This window comes from Monodelphis domestica, chromosome 2 (genome assembly GCF_027887165.1).
Source record: "Monodelphis domestica isolate mMonDom1 chromosome 2, mMonDom1.pri, whole genome shotgun sequence".
NCBI lineage: Eukaryota > Metazoa > Chordata > Mammalia > Didelphimorphia > Didelphidae > Monodelphis > Monodelphis domestica.
In genome coordinates, this window is record NC_077228.1 from 125,233,246 (window position 1) to 125,259,562 (window position 26,317).

Consider the following 26,317-nt stretch of genomic DNA (forward strand, 5'->3'; position numbering starts at 1 on the left):
TGTCAAGAATGTAGAGGAAGAATCTGAGTGAGGAGAGACTTGAAGTAAGGAGACCAATTAGGGGCAAGATGCAATAGTCAAGGGAAGAGTGGTGATGAGGGTTTGAACTAAGATGTTAGCTGTGTAAATCATTCAGTCAATTGATAAACATTTATTAAGTGCCTATTATATGCCAGGTTCTGTGCTAAGTGCTGAATAAAGTGATCAAAAGTGAGAGATAGAGGGAGAGATGACAAGATTTGGCTACTGATCAGGTAGCTGGGGAGAGGGAGAGGGAGGAATCCTGGATAATATCTGGGAGACTAGAAGAATGATCATGCCCTAGAAAGAAATAGCTCAGTTTGGTAAGGGGTTGATTTGGAGAAGATAAATGGCTTGTACCAAGTCTGGAGTCAAAGAATACCTGTGTTCAAATCTGATCTTAGATGTGTGACCCTGCCTCAGTTTCTTTAACTATCAAATAGGGATGACAAAAGCCCTTACCTCCCAGGGTTGTTGTAAGGAACAAATAAATAATAATTGTAAGGCACCTAGCCTGGAACATAGTAAGTTCTTTTTAAGTGTCCACTATTATTATTAGCTATTTGGAAAGGGAAGATAAGTTTAGTTTGAACATGTTAAACATGTCTGGGATATCCAACTAAAATGTCTATTAGGTTACTGGTGATATGGGACTGAAGTACAGGAGAGGCTTTTTTAAACATATAGATCTGTGTGTCGCCTGCATTTTGTTATTTATTCATTTTCCAATTGTGCTTGACTCTTTGTGACCCCATTTGGGGTTTTCTTGGCAAAGATACTGGAGTGGTTGATCATTTCCTTCTCCAATGCAATTTATAGATGAGAAAAAAATAAAATCACCAGGGTTAAGTGACTCATTCTTGGTCACCCAGCTAGCCCCTGAGGCTAGATTTGAACTTAGGTCTTCCTAACTCTAGTCCCAGCACTGTCTCCACTGCAATGCCTAGTCATACCAGCATAGAATTGATAATTTAACCATGATATGTTTTCTCTGATCTTTAAAGCTTCTTATCTAGTTCTATCTTGACCCGTAGCTTCTCAATATTTCTTGGTTCCACTCTTGGACATCACAATCCCCTGGAATTTCACCAGTGGTTTCCTATTACAAGAACTTGGCATGTTGCTAAGTAACATTAAACCAGCCCTACAGCAATTCTTTAATTTTGAGCCCAAGTCATATGAACAGGGAGAATGGTAGTTTACCTGTTCTTCAGAATTTATTAAAACATAAAAACATATATGCACATAACAAGCACATGATACTGGTAGAAGCTTATGATGACAATGACTTTTAACTCAGTTAAAAATAAAGAAAAATAAAGAATCAGAAGACCTTTGCAGAAGTTCTCCATGGAAATTGTCTCTGAATATTAGTCAGCCAGGATGCATTAGAAAACTTGAGCCACTAACATCACTGACACTAACATCAACATGAATTCAGGATAGACCTGAGTTCAGATCCTTTTTCAAACATCAACTTTTGACTATGGACAAGTCCGTTAACTTTTCTCAGTATCAACATCCTTATGTGTAAAATAGGGATAATAATAAAAGGTTTTTTCCCATGGTAGATGTGAAGATCAAATGAAATAACATATGTAAAGTATTCTATAACCCTTAAAATTCTAAATGCTAGTGCTATTATAATTAGCACTATTAGATTTGGAAGGGACTTTGGAGACCACTAAGTCCAACCTTTTCAATACAGAAGAAAATACTGAATCCAAAAGAGTTTAAGTCACTTGCCCACAGTCATAAAGACAGTAAGCATAAGAAGAAGAAATGTTGTTGTAGCCTATATAAATTAATAAGTAAAAAATAAATAAAAGTTGACCCTTTTGAATCATATAACAAATCCCCCTGACTTTTGGACAACTGAAACGTTGGTCTCACTACCAAGCTTTATTTAAATCTTTTATACCTTGGTAGGTCCTTCCAGCCCTTGAACTCTACTGATACAGATTTTGAAAATCCGGGTTCATCTTCATGCTATAAAGATGTATCAAAATAGGGCTCTAGTCAACTCACAACTTGATAAATTAGCTACACTGATACCTCTTCTTTGAATTCCACTACATTTTGTCCTTGGGTGTTATTGCAAGCCATCTTTATTGGGCTCTCGGAAAAAGGATGCTTGGCTAAGGTGACTGTAAATACCATTAGCAAGTTTACAGAACAAGTGAACATAACCCTTCATATGCCAGAGGAATGTTTGAAGGGTATATTTAATTAACAGGAAAAGAGAGGTTTATGATCTGAGTTGATGCCAAGTGCCAATTATACTAAATCTGGTCAAAGATTTTAATGGGCAAATGAAAAAAAAAAACCCACCATGCAATTGTACAATCATTGTCATTTTGCTTCCATGTCCATATGCATTTTAACAAGTTAACTCAACAAGTTGGGGAAGGACAAGCACTCTGAAGCTCCTCTAATAGCTATAATTTGTTAAGTAGTCTGTCTGCCAACTAACTTAAGGAGGTTCATAAAAAAGGGGAAGTCATCTCAAATGACTTTCCACTAAAGTGTCACAATAGGGTTAGGCAAATCAGTGAAGAACATTTTCTGGATAAGAGAGGGAGGAACAAGAGAGCAAATTATACACACAACCCCTGGAGACCTCACGTCCAAGATGGCAAGCAAGCCAGTTGCTACTACCATCTCTCAATGTGAGATCAGCTTCTGGCAATGAAAGCTGGTAGCTGGTGATTCTTTACTTGTGAGTCAATGGGGAGTCAGATGTGCACACTGGCATTAGACTGAAAACCAGTCCCCTAATTCCTTTCAATGGCATAATAAAATGAAAAGGTCAGAACCTTGGCACACCATTTTGAAAAGGCTGCTAATCCTGGACTTGGGGGGACCATAGAACGTGAATACAGTATGGAGAGGTATAAGAATGAGCACCAGCCTTGAAAGCATGAGAAAAGGATATGAAACAGATATAGGTATTATGTCCATAGGTGTTTGATTGCTGTAACAGAGGGAAATAGTGAGCAACACTCATCCCTTTAAATCTTTGGATCTGTAGAAAGAGGACCTGATTTCTGTCTGCTTTGCCAACCATTTTTTCTGCCTTTCTCAAAATTTTGTGACTACTGGGGGTGTTTGAGGGTTTTTTTTTTAATTTTAATTTATTTTAAAGTTTGATTTAAATTTGGAACCTGCATAAGACTTTTGACATTTTTTTCTGGGGGTGTTTTCTGAAGCTAGATGGAGTGGGTGTTGAGTGACAGTCACGTTGCTATGGAAATATCTGTCAATGCAAAGACTAAGGCTTTATTTTACACTTTCCTTTTGTCAGGCTAAGGTTTGTGGGGTATTTTTAAAATAGTATATGTGCCCCAGAATTAAAAGCAAACTTCACAGTAAGCCTCTTCTCTAGCATTCGTATCATACCCATCAAGTGATTTTTTTTCATTCTATACTTCCCCACATATATGTATACATATATTTATGTTTTATAAATTCTATTTCTAGAATGATAAAGTTCTTTTCAAATTGTTTTATTTCATTGGTTATTTGTTCTTCACTTTCCTATGAAACTGAGAATGCCTATTCAGCAAATAAGAAAAGTGAGTTGAACAGATAAAGGTTACATGGTCAGCTTGAGAAAATCTCCATCTTGGACCCAAAGCTAAGATTTAGATAACCTACTTAAAATCCTATTATGGTTATAGCTACTACACAGTTTCTCGAGATTGTTACATTTGTAGAAAAAAATCAGGGGGGCCAAAAAGATATAAACCTAATATTAAAAGATGAGCAAATGAGCTATGTACCCTCGAGAGACTAAAGTTGGATTCCATTCTTCATGTTAAAATTATTCATTATTTCCCACTCTTTACTAGCCTCCTAGAAAACTAGATATAAGATTAAAATAAGATGCAGGCCCTACTCACCAAAATACTAATCAGGGCTCAATTCTTCAGGTTTTCAGGGCTCTTCAGAAATTCATTACAGGGGATGGCCAACAATGCTACTGAATGCAGAATACTTTCCCAACAGCACTAAAAAAGGAAATACCATTGAATAAGATACTCTACAAATAATGAAGAGTGACCCTCTTCTAAACTCAACTTTCTATGAACCTGAATCCAATCATCCATTTTCTTTACACCAACCACCTCTCTGTGTTGTTCTAAATAACGAGAGGAAGCAGAGGCACTGCCTTATAGGTCAGCCCTTGGATTTCAGTAAACAGTGCAATGGTTGATTGTTTGCATTACTTTGTATTTTTTTCCTCTGGCTGCAGTCAATTTCCAGCATCTCTTTATTGGTCTTGTTTAGCTCTCTTTTATATGAATGTCAAATTTTGCATTTGTTAGGGGCTATCATCCAGACCCCTGCTGGAAAAGAAAATTTCTCCTTCTTGGTATTTCGTCAGATTTAAGACACCTGAGGTTGAATTAAATTCATAGTCTGGGGATAGTAAAATACACAGAACCCATAAACTTATTTTCTCAGGACTGGCTCAATCTCCTAGCTGTATATAATTTATTTTGTTATTCCATACAAAATCTTTAAAGGTATATCTCTTCTCTCCCCCCCCCCCACCAGAAAGTATTATATCTTCCTGATTCAATTCAATAAAATTTTTTTCAACACTTATTACATATAAAATGCTACATACACAGACAAAAGATGACACAATTCCTGCCCTCAAAAAGCTTATATGGTGTACCAAGAAGGACAGGGCATAGGTAAGTATAATACAAAATATGGTGTGATGGGGGCAAAGGAGAAATCTAGACAAAGAGCTCTAGGAGAGTTTCAGTAGAGGAATAGTTATTCACTATGCAGGTGGTGTCTAATGCAAGTACATTTGCTAAATTAATATGTGTACACTAATATAACTAATAACATATAAACTAAACTAATACATGTATATACTTACTAAACTAACATATGAGTATATATAACACTAATGTATTTAGAGCACATATGCATATGTATTAGGTTTATATATTTATTAGCTATTTATGCATTAGTGTTATATATACTTATATGCTAATTTAGTAAGTTCAAGAATATATGCATATATATTCATTTTGTTTATATACTTATTGGTTTATAAATATGTATACATGTAGCCATATACATGTATAAAAGGAGTCATCTTCTCCCAACAATCAAAAAGATGTATATGGAATTGATGAGATTAGTGTTTGTGAGTAAGCACAACGTGGCTTTCCAAGGCTTTATATTTTTCACTGTTCATCTTCTATTGGCTAAGAGCAGGCCACAAGAGTCTGTATTACCTTATCCTTCCTATGGCCCAGCTTATTTTAATTAGGAACAGATATATCATCAGTGATGGAAAATTCTCACTATTTCTACTTTCACTGCAAGCAGCATGTCCTACTGAGTCCCCTTCTAGGACCACAGAAGTAACTGAGAGGTTTTTTGTTTTTGTTTTTTAAGAGAAAGAGAGGAGAGAGAAAAAAAGAAAGAAGTGAGCTAAGGGAAAGAGGAGCATTCTATTTAAAGAAAAATTTAAATACAGAGATACTAAGCCCTATTTGCATCTCAAATGATTCTTAATGCAAAATTTCTGTTGCACTATAGAGACTAAAAATATAGGGCTAAATGTGGCACTACCAAAACTTTACTATGTATGACTACAGTTGCTCTTTCTTTGGAGAAGATTCATGTTATCACTAGGGGTAGTAATGGAAATTATACGGACCTTACAGTATTTGCAAACCTACTAATTCAAACAGAAAACTAGGTTTTCCTTTATTTTCCCTTCCAAGTTACTACACCAAACACTGGCTCCCAAATGCTAGTTATCTTGTCATTTTATTTCTTTGGAACTAATTTGATTTAATGTTATTTAAGACATAAAGTCTTCAATTGTGCTACATATTTTTTCAGAATCTATTTAGAAAATAGAATGCTATACTTAGAAGCCCAATACTTGGTATTGTAGAGTCAAAGGATGTCAGAAAATAGAAATTAGAGATTGGAAGATTCTTAGAGATAACTTAGTCCTACCCTCTCATTTTAAAGATAAGGAGTTGCAAGAAACTTCATAGATTGTTCAGTGCAACCCAAAAATGAACAAGAATCTGTTCGACCATTTCTCTAAAATGTATAGTCTTTTCTTGATCCAGTGAGTATCCAATTCACTATCCACCAACCAAGGCAGTCTACCCAATTTAAAGGCAAAGAAAAGATTTTTAAGTGTTATACAGTATTTCCCTCCCCTCTTGATAGAGATAGTTGAACTCTATCTCTAAAACATCCATTTCTGCACCTAATTCTGCCTTCTGGAGCCAAGTATAGCAAGTCAAATTTCTCTTCCAAATTTTTGAAGACAACTATCATGTCTGCATTAAATATTATCTTGCAATCCTCTCAGTAGATCCTCATAAAGCACTGATTCTTGTCTGCTCACTAATTTGATCACCCACTTCTGGACATCCTCCAATTTGCTATCAATCAATATCAATATCAATCAATTGTTATCAATACTTTGTTCCTCTCATTTAGACCGGTTCTGAATCTACCTAAACTTTACTATTTTCTAGGGCATATTTCTTTGTCTTACTCATAAGGATATCATGAGAGAATTTGCATTATGTTTTACTGAGATTTAGGCACACTTTTCATTTCTATTGAGGCTGTACTCCTTTACCATGATTCCTAGAAGATCACTTCAAAACTAAAACTCATACCTCAAAAGTATCCTTTGTTCATGGGGGGTCCTCCCTCAGTTTAGTGGGTAGAAGTTTCCTCCCCAAATATTTGACTTTCCACATTATATTATAAATTCCTTGAGGATAAAGATTGTCTTAATTTATTTTTTTCAATGCTATGGTAATCAAATTACCAAAAGATTACTCATTAAAACTAGAAAAAATAAGAATCTCAAAGAATTAATGAAAAAGAAATAGAATGAAGGCAAATGAGCTGTGTGCCAGATCTCAAATTACACTACAAGGTAGCAATTATTACAATAATTTGGTGCTGATTTAAAAAAATAGAGAGAACTATCAGTTGAACAGATTAGGTGCATAAAATACAGAGGTGAATATATCTGACACCCTATTCGATAAACACAATGATCCAAACTACTGAAATAAGGACTCACCAGTTGACAAAAACAAAAACTGGTCATCAGTATAGAAGAAATTAGATTTATACCAACATCTCATACTTCAAAACTTTCATAGAGATAAATTCTAAATGGGTACCTGACTTAGATACATAAGATCACATTAAAAAACAAATTAGGGAAATGGGGGAAAATTACTCATCAAATCTATAGATAGGAGAAAAGTTCATAACCACACAAGGAATAAGGAGGATCACAAAAATAAAAATGAATTATTTTGATTAAATGAAATTTTAAAAGTTTTTAACTTAAAAAATTTAGTGTCTGACAGAACAGGGGCTTAATAAATGCTTATTTGTTGAAATCTAAAAAAGTTAAGATTAAAAGGCAAACACCTGGGGAAAACTCTTTGCAACAAATTCCTCTGATAAAGGTATCATTTTCAAGATCTATAAGGAATAGTTCAAATATATAAGAAAAGGACTCATTTTATAATTGATAAATAGTCTAAAGATCTGAATAGGCAGCTCTCAAGGGAAGAAACATGAGTTTCTATAGCCATATGAAAAAATGTTCCTAATTTCCACTTATTAGAGAAATGTGATTTAAAGCAATTATGAAGTTTTAAGTCATCTTCCTCAGAGTGACACAGATGATAAAAAAATGACTAATGTTGGAGTCGTTGTAAGAAAATAGGTACACTGTAGGTGTGAATGGACAACCATTATTGAAAACAATTTAGAATTGTACTCAAAAGATAACCAAATGGGGGCAGCTGGGTTGCTCAGTGGATTGAGAGTCAGGCCTAGAGATGCGAGGTCCTAGGTTCAAATCCTAGCTGTGTGACCCTGGGCAAGTCACTTAACTCCTATTGCCTGGCCCTTACCACTCTTCTGCCTTGGACTCCAAGATAGAAGGTAAAGGTTTTATATATATATATATATATATATATATATATATATATAAACAAACCAAACAGTGCATGTCCTTTGACACAGCTATAACAATTTTAGGCCTATATGCAAAAGAGATCAAATGAAAAAGGAAAGGTCTTTTATATACAAAAAAATTTGTAGGTCTTCTGTGATGGCAAAAAAATTGGAAACTAAGGCCAATTAGTTAAGGAATGGCTGAATATAACCCATCATATATATTAGGGAGAAAATACTATTGTTTTGTACAAAAAGAACAGATGATTTAAAAAAGACCAGGAATGACATAAATTAATGCAGAGTGAAGTAAACAAAACCAAAAGAACAATTATATTACAATATCAATATTCTAAAAATGGACAATTGTAAGGAATGTTATAAATGGAAAAGAATGAAATAAACAGAACCAAGAGAAAAATTTGTGGGATAACATTATAAAAACAATTTTGAAAGCTGTAAGAACTAAGATCAATATAATAACCATCCATGATTCCAGAGGGTTGATGATGAAACATTACAGAGAGGTGATAGATTTAATGTACAGAATGAGATATACATAGATTTTATATAGTCAATTGGGGGAATTTGTCTAATTGACTGCATATTTATTAAAAGAAATGCTTCCCCAATGGAATGGGAAGCAGGAGAGAATGAAAATAGATTTTTTAAAAGAGGATACTACACATGAGAAATGTAACAACTTTCAGATAAAGTTACAACATTTCTAGTTTTATGTAGCCATGATCTCTGATTAGGTGGGAGTAACCTGTAAATGTCTATAATGTAAAAATAAAACATTAAAAAATTTTTAAAAGAAAGAACTTCTACAAAAGTTAAATGTTTTTTCTCATGCTCATGTAGAGAATAAATTTGAGAGCCAGAATTAAAAGTCCCCTGACTCCAAATCTAGTGCTCTCATCATTGGAATGCATCAACTTTACTTAGAATATTCAGTATAATACAGTACAGTAAAAATAAAACATCACCAAGTTTCATAGCTTCATAGCATAAAACAATTGAACTCAAAAAGACCATCTTTCTTATATTTTTCATTGCTATGAACTTCATAAATATCAATGAGCATGTATGTTTCCATATCAAAAAAAACAAAAAACCTGAAAAAGATTGTATATAAACAAAGAATTGATTACATTCAGCTTTATTTTTAAGATTATATAAAAATTCAATATATAAGTTCCAAAGCTGTCCTACTGATTTTGTGTCTCCCATCCAGTCATTTTCTTCTCTTTTGCTAATTAAAAAATGTTTCATTAACAATTCTTTTCTTTTTCTCACTCCAAACTCAATTCCAGGTATGACTCCTAGATTACTTCCCATCACCTCCATTTCTATGGTCTCCTCCTCTGATTAGTAATTTAATTTCCAGAATCTTCATTTGAAGAAGTACCTATGCCATCCATGCTTGCTTGGTAAATTACATTTCTGGGCAATTTATAGATACTACTCAATGGGCTGTATGATACCACCTAAAAATGTTCTACTTCAATGATCATTTCTATTGCTGACTCACTATCATATTAACAGTACCAGTGAAGAAACTACCAGAAGTCAGACATGAAAAAAACAGTAGAAATACACATACATATTAAAAAGCAAAATAAACTTTTTTCAAACATGTTTCATATAAAAACATGTGAAAAGAAATACAGCTATTAATTATGCTGCCTTTTAAAAAATAATGGCATCTACAAAAAGTGATTCTAGAGAAGACAAGGAAAGAGATTTGCACTTTGTAATCCAAGCCAATCATTACCAATATTCACATCAGAAAACTCTTGCTTAGGTACAACCTACATCTTTCTGGATAAAACTTCAGCCCACAGTCAGAAGAAAAGGAGAATAGTAAATCTGTCAATATTTTTATATGTCTTTTGATTAAATTGAACTTCAACCTTTTCTCATTCAGATTAAATGATCCATATTCCTTAAAATGTTCCTCCCAAAGCTTACCATCCAATTCTTTCTTTATCTTCATTGCTGACCTCTAAAGTCTCTCCAAAGTCCCTCAACTTTATGCCTGTATTGCTGGTGTATAACAAAAACACATTGGTAATTTGAAGAAGGAAAGTGATTCCTCATGTAATGATCAATCAAGGATAAGATGGATAGTTACTTTTTTTTTTTTTAGTTTTGGACATCTCTAAGTTTTTTAAACTTTTCTAAATTCTTTAGAATACTGGTTCTGTCAGATATAGAATGTTATCTGGATACCACTGTTAAGCTGAGAGTCCTTGTAGCTAGTCTTTCATATTAAGAAAGTTTAATCTTGCTATCTTGAATGATATCTGTGCTTTAATTTCTGACATGAATTAGTAATATTCTTTTACTAAGAAAAACTAGTCATTAGTGAAGGCATTAATAGTCTTCCCATTAATTTTGATGAGAAAGCAAGTGAGAATGGATGGGGATTGGTGGGGGAGGATTGTAGGAAAGTGTCCTTACTCAAGCGGTACAAAATTCAAAATGTTTTAGAATGAAGTTACTTCAATAGATTTCAGGTTTTTAGAAAAATCAAGAATTGCAATGCTGTAGCTTTCTACCAAAATGAAGACTCCTAAAGGTGCATAAAGAACAAAAGAAATGCCAGTTAGACTTTTTCTAAATTGAGGGGAAAATGAATAAAATTTCTAAATGATCAGTAAGGTTTTCCTGCCAATGACTCCATTTCCTAACCAGCTCAGTGTTCATCTGAAATGTCCACTAAAGACAATTCACTAATCCTTGCATTACCACACTCACTAAACTGAATTCATCTACTATTCATGAGCTTTACCATCCAAAACAGAGACTAGTATTTTAGCAGGGCATTCCTGTTTTCCAATAAGAAGGGGTCGGGGTTGGTAGGACACAGGTACATAGAGTTCTCTCAAAGCATCTCATCCCAGTTGGAAGGAGTTTTCCTTAATCAGCACTTCAATGCCATTCAGTATGCATGTCATGTTTACAATACAGGGAAACCTGTTTGAGTCCAGTATCCACGGGAAAGAGAAAAATGTCTCATACAGAGCAATGCCAAGAACAAGTAAATGTATCTCTATTGTTGATATGAAGTCCTGCTGGGTCCAAGCAAAGACCTTGGTGGACTAAGACTATATTATTCTGAGAATTCTGAAAGACATTTGGAGAGAAAAACAGATTAATAACCTTTAAAATATTGGATTATATTTTTTAAAATTTTCTTAAGAACAAGATAAAAATAATCATATCCATATAAAAATGAGAACTGTAAATGAAATAAGAAATCTATTACATATAGTTTGCTTTATAAGCTAACTATATAACAAATTCCACATAAAACTTTCTGTTTCCTTCTGATTTTCTGTCTTGCTCTCTTCTGTGCATTTTAAAAACTGTTAAATGATCATCCTTTTACTTTCTTTTCTTTTTTTTTTTTTGGTGACCCTAGTGCAAATGTCTGTCTCTCCTCAATTCCTCTCTCCTTACTAAAAAAAAAAAGAAAAGGAAAAGGAAACCCTTGTAACAAGGAAGCAAAGCCAAGAAAAACAAATCCTTAAATTGATTGCATCCAAAAATATGTCTTATTCTGTACCTTGAGTCCATCACCTCTCTGTCTGGAGGTAAGTATCATGCTTCATCATCTGTCCTCTGGAATTGTGTTTTGTCATTACATTGATCAGAGTAGATTAAATATTAAAGAAGGTAGAGCCATGTTTTTGATTCTCTTTCACATACTATATCTCCCTTCCAGAAATGGCACTTTCTTTGAGATATACGTACACATTATCTATAGGTATAGGATTAAAGAGACTAGACAAATTATTATCTGAGGAACATGAATTCAAAAATTTCCTTTGCATCAAGTAGTTTCAAATAAATGTTTCTCATTTGTTGATATTATGAAGTAGGTTTTTAGATTATCACTATGAATCATTGGGCATGTGGGTGATAATCTTTAGAAATCCTGCCCAAGGACTAGCTCAATGCTGTAGTTTGTTCACTACTAAGAATCAAATGAGATAATATTTATAAAGTGCCTGGTATATAGTAGGTGCTATATGAATGCTTATTCATTTGCCCCTATTTGTTCTCTGGCAAAAAACAAACCAAAAAATTTATTTGTTTGAATTTGGAATATTTTGTATAATTTTAAAAATTACATTTCTAATTATATTTTTCTTACATTTCTAATTATATTTTCATTTGAGTAAATGTTATAAGCCAATGGGGGATGAGTGCAAAGGGATGTCAAAGGTAGAAAAGAGACAGGGAGAACAGTAGAAAACTGAAATCCAATTTTCCTTCAAATAATCTGCATAATGGATGTCACATGTGGATAAGAGGAAGTTAATCATAACAGTGCACCAATACTGTCTTTTTCAACCAAATAATGTCAAATTTTGTGAATTGGCTATTCCTCTTTAAAAACAATTATCATAAGTAACTTCATAGTATTGATAACAAATCTTGGCCTTGGAACTGGGAATGGCCATAGGGGTCACCTAATACAAATTTCTTCATTTTACAACCAGAAAATGAAAGTCTAGTTTTCTTAATTATTCACTACTCAAGAAGTAAATAACAACTGAGATTCAAACCCAGGTTATCTGACTGCACATCTAAATGCTTCTTCTATTTTACCACCTCCCAGAACACTTGCATCTCCATGCTTTTTGCATTGGCCATCCCTCATAAATTATCTCTTCATCTCTGTCCAGGAGAATTCCTTATGTCTTTCAGGATTCAGCCCAAGCACCGCCCTTTACATCAAGCTTTTAATAGTTCCCCCCAACTTCCAGTGCCTGCCCTGAATTACTTTGTATTCTCTATATACTCATTTAAGTGCATGCTGTCTCTTCAGCAAGAATGTAAGTTCTCTGAGAACAGGAAATGTTTCATTTTTGTCTGTGCCGTGTTTAGCATCTACTAAATGCTTAATAACTTCTTAGTGATCAATCAATTTTACCTTAACAAGAATATTCTTTTTTTTTTTAAAACCCTTACCTTCCATCTTGGAGTCACTACTGCGTACTGACTCCAAGGCAGAAGAGTGGTGAGGGCTAGGCAAGGGGGGTCAAGTGACTTGCCCAGGGTCACACAGCTGGGAAGTGTCTGAGGCCACATTTGAACCCAGGTCTCTAGGTCTGACTCTCAATCCACTGAGCCACCCAGCTGCCCCCTAATGAGAATATTCTTGACAAATGAGAGTTCTGATTTTTGCTCGACCTTTTCCTGATTATGGCAACCCATGGTTTGAGACATGGAAGAATCTCTATAATTCCCCTAAAAGAAATAAACAAGAAGATGTAGTTCTTTCTATTTCCATATGCAAATATAATGTTCTGATCTGGAATCAAACCCTGAATTAATGCCTATAATAACAGTGAAATAGAATGGCTCCCAGCATTAATTCCAATAAGGCGATGGAATTGTCACTTCAAAATCTTAAGGTTCAGTGAGACCCACAGTATCTGACACTCCCCAAAAATTTAATGAATGATTAAAAGACCCAGGAGATCTGAATCCCTTTCTCCTCACTTCTCACTTGGGCAGATACCAATGTATAGACAAGATAGAGTGACTATGTGAAGATCCAACCTGCCTCCCTAAAACAGTAACATACAGGCTTCCATCTATTTTTTCCCATTAATTTTTTTAATGAACAAAAATCCATTTCTCACCTTCCCATTAATTCCCTCCTTTTGGAGGAGGGGAAACCTCTACTAACAAATATGAATAAGTCAGACAAAACAAATTTCCCCATTGGCCGTGTTGATACATAAAAAAGTATATATAATATATTATGCATAATATAATATGTATACAGTATATGTGGAGATATATATACATATATATGTGTTTATATATATACATATATGTGTATATAGAGATATACATACACAGATAATGGACTTAAATGCTGAATAAAATCGATATATATGTGTCTCTGTTTATATATATAATTTTTTAAATTTTATTTTATATATATGTTATATATATAATGGACTCAAGTGCAGAATAAGACATATATATATGTGTGTGCATATATATATATATATATATATATATGCCCTACAGTACAATTCTAAAGTTGGTATGGGGCTTTAGAGATGATCCAGTTGTCTGTGCATTTGTTTTATAGATGAGGAAATTGTTGCATAGGTAGTAGTTTTTCCTAGCTCATGAATGCTAAAAAGAGCATTATCTTCTCCTTCATATCAAAGTCCTTTCAGTTCCTGATGACTCCTTTTCAAAGGAAAAAATCTCGGAATAAGACTTCCTCAACAAAAAAGAAACACATATTCACAACTTATCTGCTTTAGAGAGTTTAGCAAAGGTGATTTCTTTCAATATGCCCCAAAATGAACTTGATTTTTGTTTAGGTGGAAAACTTGAGAACAGAATTAGAAGGAAGAAAGATGATAGAGAGGAGTTTCTCCCTCCGATCATCAGCTACCTCTCCCCCCCAAAAAAAGCCTTAGCAAGGTACTGTTGCAAAAACCTACAGATAAGCATCTTAAATCATGGTAAATTACACACCGCATGCTGGTGACTCGGTCATGGGAAATTATGAAGCTACGTGATGTCTCATTTGTTGTGCTGAAAACAAATGTAAATAAATTACTGGGAGAATCTCATTTACATTTAGAAATTCATCCAGATGCATGACATGACTGCTGATTTTTTAAAAAAATGACACTTTGAGAAGAAGTGCCACTCATTAAAAAGAGATCATCAGGATTGTAGTGTGAGTTTGATTTGATGCAGGCCTTTCAAAGCAGGGAGAACCTTCCCTTTTAATGATGGAAGAAACAAATGGTGGGAAGTAGGGAAGCTTTATTTGGCTGATGTCTTTGTCTCTAAGAAGATCCTGCTCCTCATCTATAAGGATAATACTGAGGCCTCTCTCAGATGTTTTTGTTTTTGTTTTTTGTTTTTTCCCAGAGTACACATGGATTTTTGTTAACCATTTGCAGAACATGCCCAAGTCTCCTTGGCATGTTCTCCTCCCATTCCTGGGAGAGTCAGCTGCTTGGCTGGTTTTTTCTAAAGGGCTCAAATCTATGGGCTTCAATCAAAAGACCTACCAAGACACAAGATACTCTCAGAAAAAGAATTGATCATCAACTACCACAGATATTCAACTGTAATACAGATGAACTAAAAAGGAAGAAATAAAAAATAAGGGATGAATGGATTAGATCATAAAGTAGGAAGGAATTAGAATCTGGGGTGGCTGCAAAGCTTATTTCCATGAATTGTTCCCCTTCCTAATGATGGTCTCCAAACAATCAAAGGTATGAAAAACAAGAGATGGAGATAAAGTTATATCATTCAGCTAAATAAGGGAAATTCAGATAGGGTTCTAGCCAAAAGATTTGGAAGCAACCCAAGTAATTAAAGGATCAAAGGAAAACATTAGTGTTTATGGTCACTAAAATGATATACAAAATTATATTACAGCATATAATATATATATATATAATTTCTTATTCTTTCATTCAAAATACTGCCTTCTAATGCCATCATTTTCAAGCAAGAACTGTAGATTCATTCTTTTATGATCAGGATCTTTAATTCATAGATTTAGGGCTAGAAGGAACCTAAGAGACAGCATAGTTCAACTATTTTCTTTAAAAATAAAAGGATTATATATAATTGGTAAAAATAAATAAATAAATAAATAAATCTTACACACACACACACACACACACACACACACACACACACACACACATATATTAGGAATTTAGGATCAATAACCCAGGTCCCATGAAATAAGTGGAATCGAGAAGACCTGAATTCAAATTTGACCTCAAACATTTACTAGCTAATTACTTAGCCCTTCTACCTCAGTTCCCCCATCTGTAAGATTAGCTGGAGAAGGAAATGACAAACCACTATTATCTCTTTGCCAAGAAAACCCCAAATGGGGTCACAAAGACTCAGACACAACTGAAACAAATGAATGACAACAATAAAAACAAACAAAAAACCAACCTAAGTCATAGTGCTGAGTTTTGAACTCTGATTCCCAAATTCCAAACTCAGCCAGTTTTTCCACTGTGCCATGTTACTTCTTAGAATTTTTGAGACAAAAGAGACCTAGGGAGATCATGAAGCAAAGTTCCTCATTGAACAGATCAGGGCACTGAAGCCTAAAAGGGCTAAATATAACTCATCCAAAGTTACTTGGTGATAAATAGCACAGCAAAGATTCAAACCCATTTAGTGGCAGATATTTGAGTCACATTTTCTGAATCTTTTTTTTTTCTTTTAAAGTTTTCCTTTTCCTGTTTAAGTAAATGTCTTAAAAAGTTGTGGGGGTATTTTCCCTGACAAGGATAAAGTCTAACAGTTTCCTAAATGAGGATATTATGGCGTTGTTCAGCCTCATCCACAGCAGCATATTTACATAAGCCTGAAGAGGTCTGAGAGTTTATTGGTTAAGGGACAAATAAGCAGGCCATGAAATAATTATTTTTCATTGTGCCCTGCCAAAGCCATCCAGCCAAAGGCTAAATTGAGCTGCTATTGTGATTATTTGAACTGCGGAGCCAAAAGTCTTCACTGCAAAGCATCCCAGCTGTCCTAAATTTTGTTCTGATGGCTAGTTTTCATTCTGGCCCAAACCCTGCCAAAAATGGTCCCCAAAATAGGCGGGCTGAAAGGTTGCTTCATCCAGACCCATATCAATTACCGATTTAGGGCTGTTCAGAGAACTTGATTATTAACAAATCACTTCCTGAAACTGTTATGACAGGACTCCCATATGCAAATGGCAAGCTGCTCATATGCACACAATGAGGCAAGAAAATTAAAATCAAGATTTCCCCCCATTTATGGATGGTTATTTCTTTTAACGCTGATTGTGCTTTATTGCAAATGAGTTCTTCTCAGCCACGTTCACAGCGGGGTCGTCGCCGCCGTACAAAGCAGCGCCCGTTGGCTCAGCCAGCTTGACCAGCGTTAACCCTGCGCTCTCCTGCGCTCTGCCTCTACAGGTGGCCCCCGTGGCCGCACGCCGTCGGGCCGGTCAGCACTGGGCTTCCTGATACTGTGGGGAGGCTCCTTTTCCTTCCTGGCCGTCAATCTCTGTCCAAAAGTGTTTTGGAAGATTGGAGAGAGCATTTATTTTCCTAGTTTAATCCACCACTCCTACAAGGGCTTTCTTGTGTGGCGGGCGAAGGGCACCGGGAGCACCTACATCAGCCCTAGGAGGGCAGGGGGGCAGCTTAACCCCACATACTGCAGACCATTTCCACTGACGAACCAACTCAAGCCTCTAAGATCCTTCCTGGCCCTTCCCAAATTTTTGTCTGAAAAAACTCTATTTTATTGGGAAGAAGGTAGGAAAGCAATCTATAAAATCACAGGTCAGTTAAAGGAACAATAATCAATACGGGTCCTAATGACCTCATTAGGATTTTTCTTCCGTCTAGGGGGGGCTCAGTGGATCAAGAACTAAACTGAGAAACAGGAGGTCCTGTTTCAAATCTGACCTCAGACACTTACTAGCAGTGTGACCCTGGGTAAGTCACTTAACCCTCATTGCCTAGCCCTTACCATTCTTTTGCCTGAGTCTGTCTTTCTGCCTATCATCCATCTATCTATCTATCTATCTATCTATCTATCTATCTATCTATCTATCTATCTATCTATCTATCTATCTATCTGTCCGTGTGTCTGTGTGTCTGTCTGTCTGTCTGTCTGTCTATACTGTATTGATTCTAAGATGGAAGGTAAGGGTTTGGTTTTTTAAGAAAAAAAAAAATAAAGTGGTAAGCAAATGTAAAAAATAGACTCGAATCCAGGACTTCAATCCCCAGAATTCCTTGCTCCACTTCCCCAGAATGCTTTGTAATATCACTGAACACCTCACCTGGGCCGAGAACGAGATGGGGTATTTAACCTGATTGCAAAGGCTTTTGCAGCTCTTTTCTTCCCTGTTTTCCACTTGCAAGCAGATGTAGCTCTTTTGATAATGTAGGTGAGGTTGTGTCTAGGCCTCTCTGTGGGCCTAGACATGTGCTTTCTTTTTTTTTTTTTTTAAACCCTTACCTTCCATCTTGGAGTCAATACTGTGTATTGGCTCCAAGGCAGAAGAGTGGTAAGGGTAGGCAATGGGGGTCAAGTGACTTGCCCAGGGTCACACAGCTAGGAAGTGGCTGAGGCCGGATTTGAACCTAGGACCTCCCGTCTCTAGGCCTGGCTCTCAATCCACTGAGCTACCTAGCTGCCCCCTAGACATGTGCTTTCTTATTCTGTAATTTCTTTAATCCTCAACCTTTAATAAACCTCTAAAAATATAATACTCCTTGCAGAGAGAAACTAATTTCTACCTGCCTCAGTTTCCTAAATTTTTAACTGTTACACAGAGCAACTTTATCTTCTATAACTAATATACATATACATATAGATATGTAGATAGACAGTTATGTATGTGTAGATGTGTATATAGAGATATACATATATAATAGGAATGAACATTTATATATATATATTATTTTTTCCTTAAATAAAGGCTTTATTTTTAGTGTAAACATGATTTTGAAGCTTCAGAAAAGGCAGCAGGAGGAGAATGGCGGACTCTACTCTCAGCACTGCTTGAAATGGGACAGTCACACACACACACAGACACGCACACACACTATGTACCAGGCACTGTGCTAAGTGCTTTACAAATATTATCTCATTTGATCCTTGCAACAGTACCTTGGGAGATACTATTATTATCTCTACTTAACAAATGAAGAAACTGAGGCCAAAAAAGTTTGAAGGACTTGCCCAAGGCCACACAGCTAGCAGGAGTAGTAGTAACAATAATAACAACAAAGCTAACATATACATACATGTATATAAATGTGTATGTAGAGAATTTTATATATATGTCTATATATAGACATATATATGTAAAAGAACATACATACACACAACTTACTATATGCCAGCACTGGGCTGTGTGCTTTATAATTATCTTATTTGATCATCACAACAACTCTGGGAGGTAATTATCATCCCCATTTCACATTTGAGGAAACTGAGGTAGATAGCAGTTACATGGCTTGCCCAGCTAGTAAAGGTCTGAGGACATATTTATTGTTTAAAAAGAAAAAAAAAAAATATATATATATGGTATACTCTCTCTCTATTTTTTAAACACTTACCTTCTGTCTTTAAATAAAATGGTTCCAAGGCAATGGGGAGGGGGTGAAGCACTTGCCCAGGGTCACACCGCTAGCAAGTATCTAAGGCCAAATTTGTTTGAGGTCTGGCTCTCACTCCACTGGGCCACCTCGCTGCTCCCTTGAGGACATATTTAAACCCAGAGCTTCTTGATTCAAGTCGCTGGTGCTTCATCCTAGCTGTCTAGATGGATGGATGGATGGATAGATAGAAAGAAAGACACAGACAGACCGATAGACAGACAGATTGATTGATAGATAGGCAGATAGATAAATAGACACATACATATATAGCTGCATAGATAAACAGTAACATAGATAGACAGACATACAGATACGCAGACAGGCAGATAGAGAGATTTATAGAGAGATGGGTTGGTAGGTACATAGCTAGATAGACTGATAGATAGATGTATATATGCATATATAATATATTCTATAAGATCGTCTTTTTTATATAATACAATATAATCATGGCTTAAATTTGCTGATGGTTCCAAAGGCTAATGAATTTGGAGTACCTGGTATTCCACTAAGGGAAAATAACTGATTATGAATTGCAGTGCAGTTTGGAGGGGGAAAAGAAATACATATATATTATGTATACATATACATATACATAATGTATTTCATTCATGTCTGCTTTTTTTGCATTATTAATGCTTTTCACTACTTTCCAGTGAAGGATCATAGGATTTTAGATCCAGAGCTGGAATGGAAGGATTTCATGGGTTATATACTATCTCCTCATTTTACAGATGAGAAAATTAAGGCCAAGTCCAAAATGATACAGGTAGTAAGGGTAAAAGATCAGGATTTAAATCCACCTCTTCTCATTTCAGAGTCAGGGTTCATTCCACTGTACCTCAATATCTCCCTTTCATGGATTCAAATGTAATATATTGTGTTATTGGATTGATATATGTATACATATACATGGAATACTTATTAAACATAGAAGATAAGTAAAATGTTTTTGCTCTTAGGAACTATATAGGGAATTATTTACTAGGTATATATACATATATATATAGGTATATATATATGTATATATACCTAGTAAATAATTCCTAGTAAAAAATATAGGGAATTATTTACTAGGTATATATACATATATATGTATATATACCTAGTAAATAATTCCCTATATAGTTCCTAGGAGCAAAAACATTTTATATATATACCTAGTATATATATATATATATATATATATATATACACCAAGTAAATTAGGTATATATAACATATATACCTATGTATTAGGAAAAGTGATTTGCCTTTATAGTTTTAGTAATTAATATAAAATAAAAACTCAACAGGACATATATTTTCAATATAAACAACACTTTAAAAGAATCACTCTGAAATTCCAGAATATAATCAATGAAAAATTTTCAATTCCAATTTTTAGGGCAGATCATTGAGTTTGGGTACCCAGTATGTATGATACACAACCAATTCATTCACCCATGATCATGGGGAATATCAAAAGCAATGCAAAAACCTAATTTTAGTCCACAGTTTTATTTTCTACTGCCCACCCTCTTTCTTCCACCGCTGAAAATCCTGGAAGGACATTGTTGCTTCTGAGGTTCACTTCCTATCTCTGCCCACCCTCTGCTAAAGCATAATAAGCAAAAAGCACGGGGCAGGTGGTCTTTGGGGGTGAGGGAAGAGATGCAAAGGGCACCAGCCAACATACAAACAAGAACCAGCACCCTGTATCACAGGCTTTTGATTTCATTGCTCTTTTATTTCCATAAGTCTGTCCATTTGATTTAACAACTTTCTCTTTCTTAGCTTCAATGTGATTATTCCTATCTAGAATATTACATGACAGGTGATAGAAGAGGGAATAGCTGATAAAGAAGATTCTTGTTAAATGATGAAAGCCAAACCGGTGACCCCCAAGAGAGAATCACCTTTGCCCCCTGTCCCCCACTGGGGTTGGTCGTGCATGGTGACTTAACACCTTCCCTTTGGATGTCTGACCCTTCATCTGAACTACTGAGCCCGGTGGAACTTTCAGTAACTCGTGATTTCATTCCTGCTCGAGCCACGAGCAGGGAGAGAGCACTGACCTGTGGCCTGCACCAGAGCAGCTTTATCTGCTGACTAGATCCCCACCAGGATCCAGTCTGCCAGATAAACTAAGAGGAACCTTACATCCTTCCCTCTAAGGCACAGGAACAGAATGCCAGAAACCCTGCATCGCCATTCTCCTGTGTATTACGCTTTGCTTAGAGATGGTATCCAATCTGTCACTCTCTTATTGGGCAGTCCTGCAAATGGCGGAGCTTTAAAGACATCATTTTGCTTGTGTTGGAGCAGCACTATAAACCTACCCATTCAAAAATAGACCACTGGCCAATAAGAGAAGTTGTGATACTCTTTTTGGGGGTTGGGGAAGAGAGTTTTCAATAACCTGTATTGTTTCTGAATCTCAGTAAGCAGGTTATTGGTGGAGGAGATCTACAAGAATAATTTAAGGGTCATTAGCCACTTAGACCACCCCAAAGTTGGCTGAAATTGTGTAACATTTACAAGTTATAACACATAATGTTGCCAGCTCAATGCAGTCTGATTTGGAGTGCTATAAATATGTTTGCCCTTTCTCTTGAGCCCGCCTAAGGGATTATCAACCCCCCCAAAAGTTCAGTTGAATATTAACTGAATTAACTTTGCAGTCTGTAACATACTGTTACACACAAAGAGCCTACGGTACCTTATGGATGACTTGCTTAATAAAAGTCGTTTCTGTACAGAGCCCCATTGCTAAAAAAAACAAAAACAAAAAAACAACTGTGTGTTGTCAGTGAAACCAAAGAATAAAAATAAAGGAAGCAGAAATGTAAGCAAAACAAACAAACAAACAAAAACCCAGACTTTTTTTTTTAATTTTTCATATCTTTTTCTAAACAGCCCTAACTTTCCTAATGGTTTCAAATTCTTCCTGATCAAGGAGACTGGGGAAAAAAAAAAAGAAGTATCCAGTATGAGGAAAAAAAAATATTTTTCAAATAGCCTTTTCTTAAGTAGGCAGGCTTTTCATCCCATAGCCAAGATTTATCCTTTCCAATTGCAACTTCCTAACAACTCCAATAATAGAGGGAAAACACAGGTAATGATTTGTTACCATATGAAGTCACTGGAAGCTAATGAATATAAGCTTCAACCCACATTATAAATAGAAGAAACATTCACTAACCTGCCACCCGACAACAGGCGCTGCCTTTGAAAAGCCCAGCTCACCGAAAGCCCATCCTGAATTATCTCCCTCTTTTTATACTCTAGTTCTTTGTTATACACAAACACACACACACACACACACACACACATTCTTCAGCTCTAGCAAACCACTCGTACAGAGAGGGCTCAGTGTAATTAGAAATCAAGTCAAATCTTAAGGCCTGGAACCTTTATTTCTTCATAATGCTGTACACTTAATTGCTCCTGCCAGTTACCAAAGCAATTATGTTGTCTAGAAATGGAGACAAACAATAGATTTTAGTATTTAAACAGGAACTGAAACTGCAAGGAGAGAGCTGCAAACCACACCATTACACTGGAATTAAAGCTGTATGTGAAAAGATAAAGTTTCACCCCCAGCAATCATCAGCCCACCACAAAAAGAAAGGAGGAAGAAGTAGATGAAGAAGAAGAAGATGAACAAGAACAAGAACAAGAACAAGAAGAAGCATCTACTCACAGATCAGAAAAGGGATAGAACCATTCCTGAATCAGAGCTGGGATTCCTAAACTATGGATAGAATTTTATTACAACCTGAAGCACTCAAATAAGAAACAAGAGAGTAGAAAATACAAGAAAAGCATAAAACTGGAGTGAAGGAAGTTTCCAACTTCTTATTCAGTTTTTCTGTGGACCTTTCTATTTTAAGTGTTCTTTGATAATCTCTTATCTTATGTGGCAAAAACATAAAACGAAGCTCAACTAGAAAGACTTGCACCCATTCCCTGGAAGAGTAAACAAAGGCACAGAGACACTGATTTAGTCTATCCATAAATGTGGACCGCACTCCTGGAACACTTCTTTCAACATTACCTCAGAATATGCCTCTTACTCCCTACTTCAAATAATAAAAGGTAAAGATGGGATTCTTCTCATCTTTTAGAGCAACAAGGCTGATGATTATCAGTAAGTTCATTAAAGTTGCCATCATCATCACCAAAGATGTGGCACAGGGACTAGAAGATACCATCACTGATTGATTACTGCCTGTGCAGTTATGGACCAGTTTCATGTCAAGCTTATTAGTGGACAGTATAAACTGGCACCCAAATTTGAGGTCAAACTTCTCCAAGAATGAATAGTAACTTCAAGAATCTATCAAAGTGCTTGTTATCCATAAGGTGAAACCTGAACATGTGTCAGGAGACTCCAATACATTGTTGAACTGCTTTTTATGCCTCTGAAAATCTCAAATTTGTAATGGGAGGTGTGTGTGTACATATACACACAAACACCTGCACACACATATTAACCTATAAAGACATGGTTTCTATTGAGTAAACAAATTGGTGAACTTTTTTTTTCTCCCTGACTTTTGGGACTTTGCCAAGACAAAAAGATGAATTTATTTTTATATGATTTGAGAAAGATGCTTCTTACTGAGTAGCACACAATCTTTTCCTACCAACTACTTCCTTAAAGATTTATTCTTTATCATTACAATTCCAACATTTATTTAAAATTATGGAATTCTATGCTGGAAGGGACCTCAGAAACACAATCTATTCCATGTCATAACCAAACATCAATCTCTGCTATTACATTCCTGACAAGTAAGATAGCCAGACTTGACTTGAAGGTATCTAAAGAAGCACTCACTACCTTTTGAAGCAACTTGTTTTACTCTATTATTTTTTATATTTCATTTTCCCAAACTACATGCAATAGCAATTTTCAATTACATTTTCCAAACTTATAAGATCCAAATTGTCTCCCTCTTTCCCTTCTCTCCCCTCTTCCAGAGATGGTGATTTGATCTGTGTTATACACATAATATCATGCAAAACATTTCCATATTGGGGATTGTTGAAAGAGAATATTCATATAAAACCAACCCCCCCAAAACCATAAATAACCTAAAGTAAAAACAATATATTTTGATTTATATTCCATTTCCCACAGTTTTTCTTTGGAGGTAGATAGCATTCTTTGTCGTAAGTACTTCAGAACTGTCCTGGATCATTGTATTGGTGAGAATAGCTAAGTCTTTTACAGTTGATCATCATACAATATTTCTATTACTGTATACAATGTTCTTCTGCCTCTGCTTATTTCACTTTGCATCAATTCATGTAGGTTTTTCCAGCTTTCTTTGAAATCAACCTATTCATCATTTCTTATAGCACCATCATATACTACAATTTGTTCAGCCATTTCCCAATTGATGGATATCTCCTCCATTTCCAATTCTTTTCCACCACAGAGAGCTTCTATAAATATTTTTGTTCAAGTATGTCCCTTCCCCCACTTTTTAAAAATCTTTTTGGGATACAGACCTAGTAATGACATTACCAGATCAAAGAGTATGCACAGTTTTATAGCTTTTTTTTGTATAGTTCCAAAATTGCCCTGAGGAATGGTTGGATCAATTCACAACTCCACCAACAATGTCCAAATTTTGCCACATCCTCTCCAACATTTATCATTTTTACCCATTCGACTTTGAAGTAGCTCCACTGTTACTTATATCAAACCTAAATCTGCATCTCCCTTTGCAACTTCAAAGTAATTTTCCTAAGTCTACCTTCTGGAGCCAAACAGGACAAACCTAATCTGTCCTCAATACAAGAACCCTTCTATATGATCATGTCTCACCTCTACAAGTAGTCTCCTCTTCTCCACGCTAAACACCTCTGGTTATTTCAAAAGATCCGTTTGTGGCATGATCTCAGTCCCTTCATTACTCTAACTGCCCTTCATTAGATGCCCTCAGACTTATCAATGCTCTTCCTTAAAACAGCATCTCTAGCTGATATGGCCTAACCAAAGAAAAGTACAGTAGTATTATCACCTTCTCCAAAGACACTATGTTTTTCTTAGTATGGTCTCCTATTACATTAGCATTTTTTGCTACTATAGTATATTGGCCACAAAGTTATATTCAGGTTGCAATTCACTAAAACCACTAGGACTTTTCTAGGTGAACCAGCTGTCTAGGATGTCTCCCTTTTGTCCACATCTATCCCAAACACCTTGCCATGTGCCTTTTCCGCTACCCTTCTCTCCTTGCTGGGAATGCTACACCCATGACCCGGTCTCCAGAGATGACATCTTTCTTACCTGAGAGGGTTAATCTATGTAAATCTATCCTGAGGCTGAGCTGTCCTGTGAGGTCAGTGAGAGAATACAAAATTACTTAATCTACTAGTGAGTCCAGTCCATGTTTCTCATCTACCTAGCCATCTTACTGTCTTCCATTAATACTGGAAAGGAATGATGTGACAATCAATAGCCCTATGACGCCTTTTATCATCTCTGGGAATCCCATTTCTCCTTTCTTTTAACTACTACTCCCTTTATATGTTGTTTTCCCCTATTAGAATTTAAGCATGATGGAGACAGTATCTGAATCCCCACTCTCTAGCAAAATGCTTGGCATATAAAAATGCTTTTTCATTCACTCTCCCTTTTTAAAACTGGGATCTTTTTCTTACTCTGAGCTTGAAGTACCTTTTCCATTCTTTATTGTCTTTCAAGAGGACCACTGAGTGGCTCAGAGCCACATCTCTCAGTTTTTCAAGCATCCTGGAATATAGGTCATCTGCAGTACATATCTTGAACTTATCAAGGACAATTCAGTGCTCAATAAATATCTTCCTATATCTTGGGTAACAACCCTCTAATTTGACATTTTTGTTCTATCCTTTCCACTCCAAATATCATTCCTTTTGACAGAGAAAACAGTAGCAAAATGTATTTTGAGGAGCTCTACCATCTCCCTATCATCAATTATTATCATCATTAGCTGTTCAAGCATTCATGTTAACCTCTTGATTCTCTTCTCTCCCCTGGCACAGTTTTAAAATTCCTTTTTCAGATCCTTGGCTCTTCTCACCAACCTCAGAGGCTTACTCTGAAAACTAATACATCTGACATGAGATGTCCAATA

The 26,317-nt window shown here is 35.6% G+C and overlaps 1 protein-coding gene across 12 annotated transcripts in view; it reads right to left on the reverse strand.

Annotated features, from left to right (window-relative positions):
- ESRRG (estrogen related receptor gamma) overlaps positions 1-26,317 on the reverse strand; it is a 685,908-nt gene that overhangs the window by 545,514 nt on the left and 114,077 nt on the right. For 8 of the 12 annotated variants that reach the window (XM_056815934.1, XM_056815938.1, XM_056815930.1 and 5 more), the window contains one exon: positions 3,924-4,031. The exons of the other annotated variants lie outside the window; for them this stretch is intronic. The gene's annotated coding sequence lies outside the window, so the exon portion shown is untranslated. The remainder of the gene's footprint in view (positions 1-3,923; positions 4,032-26,317) is intronic. 12 annotated transcript variants of the gene reach the window in all.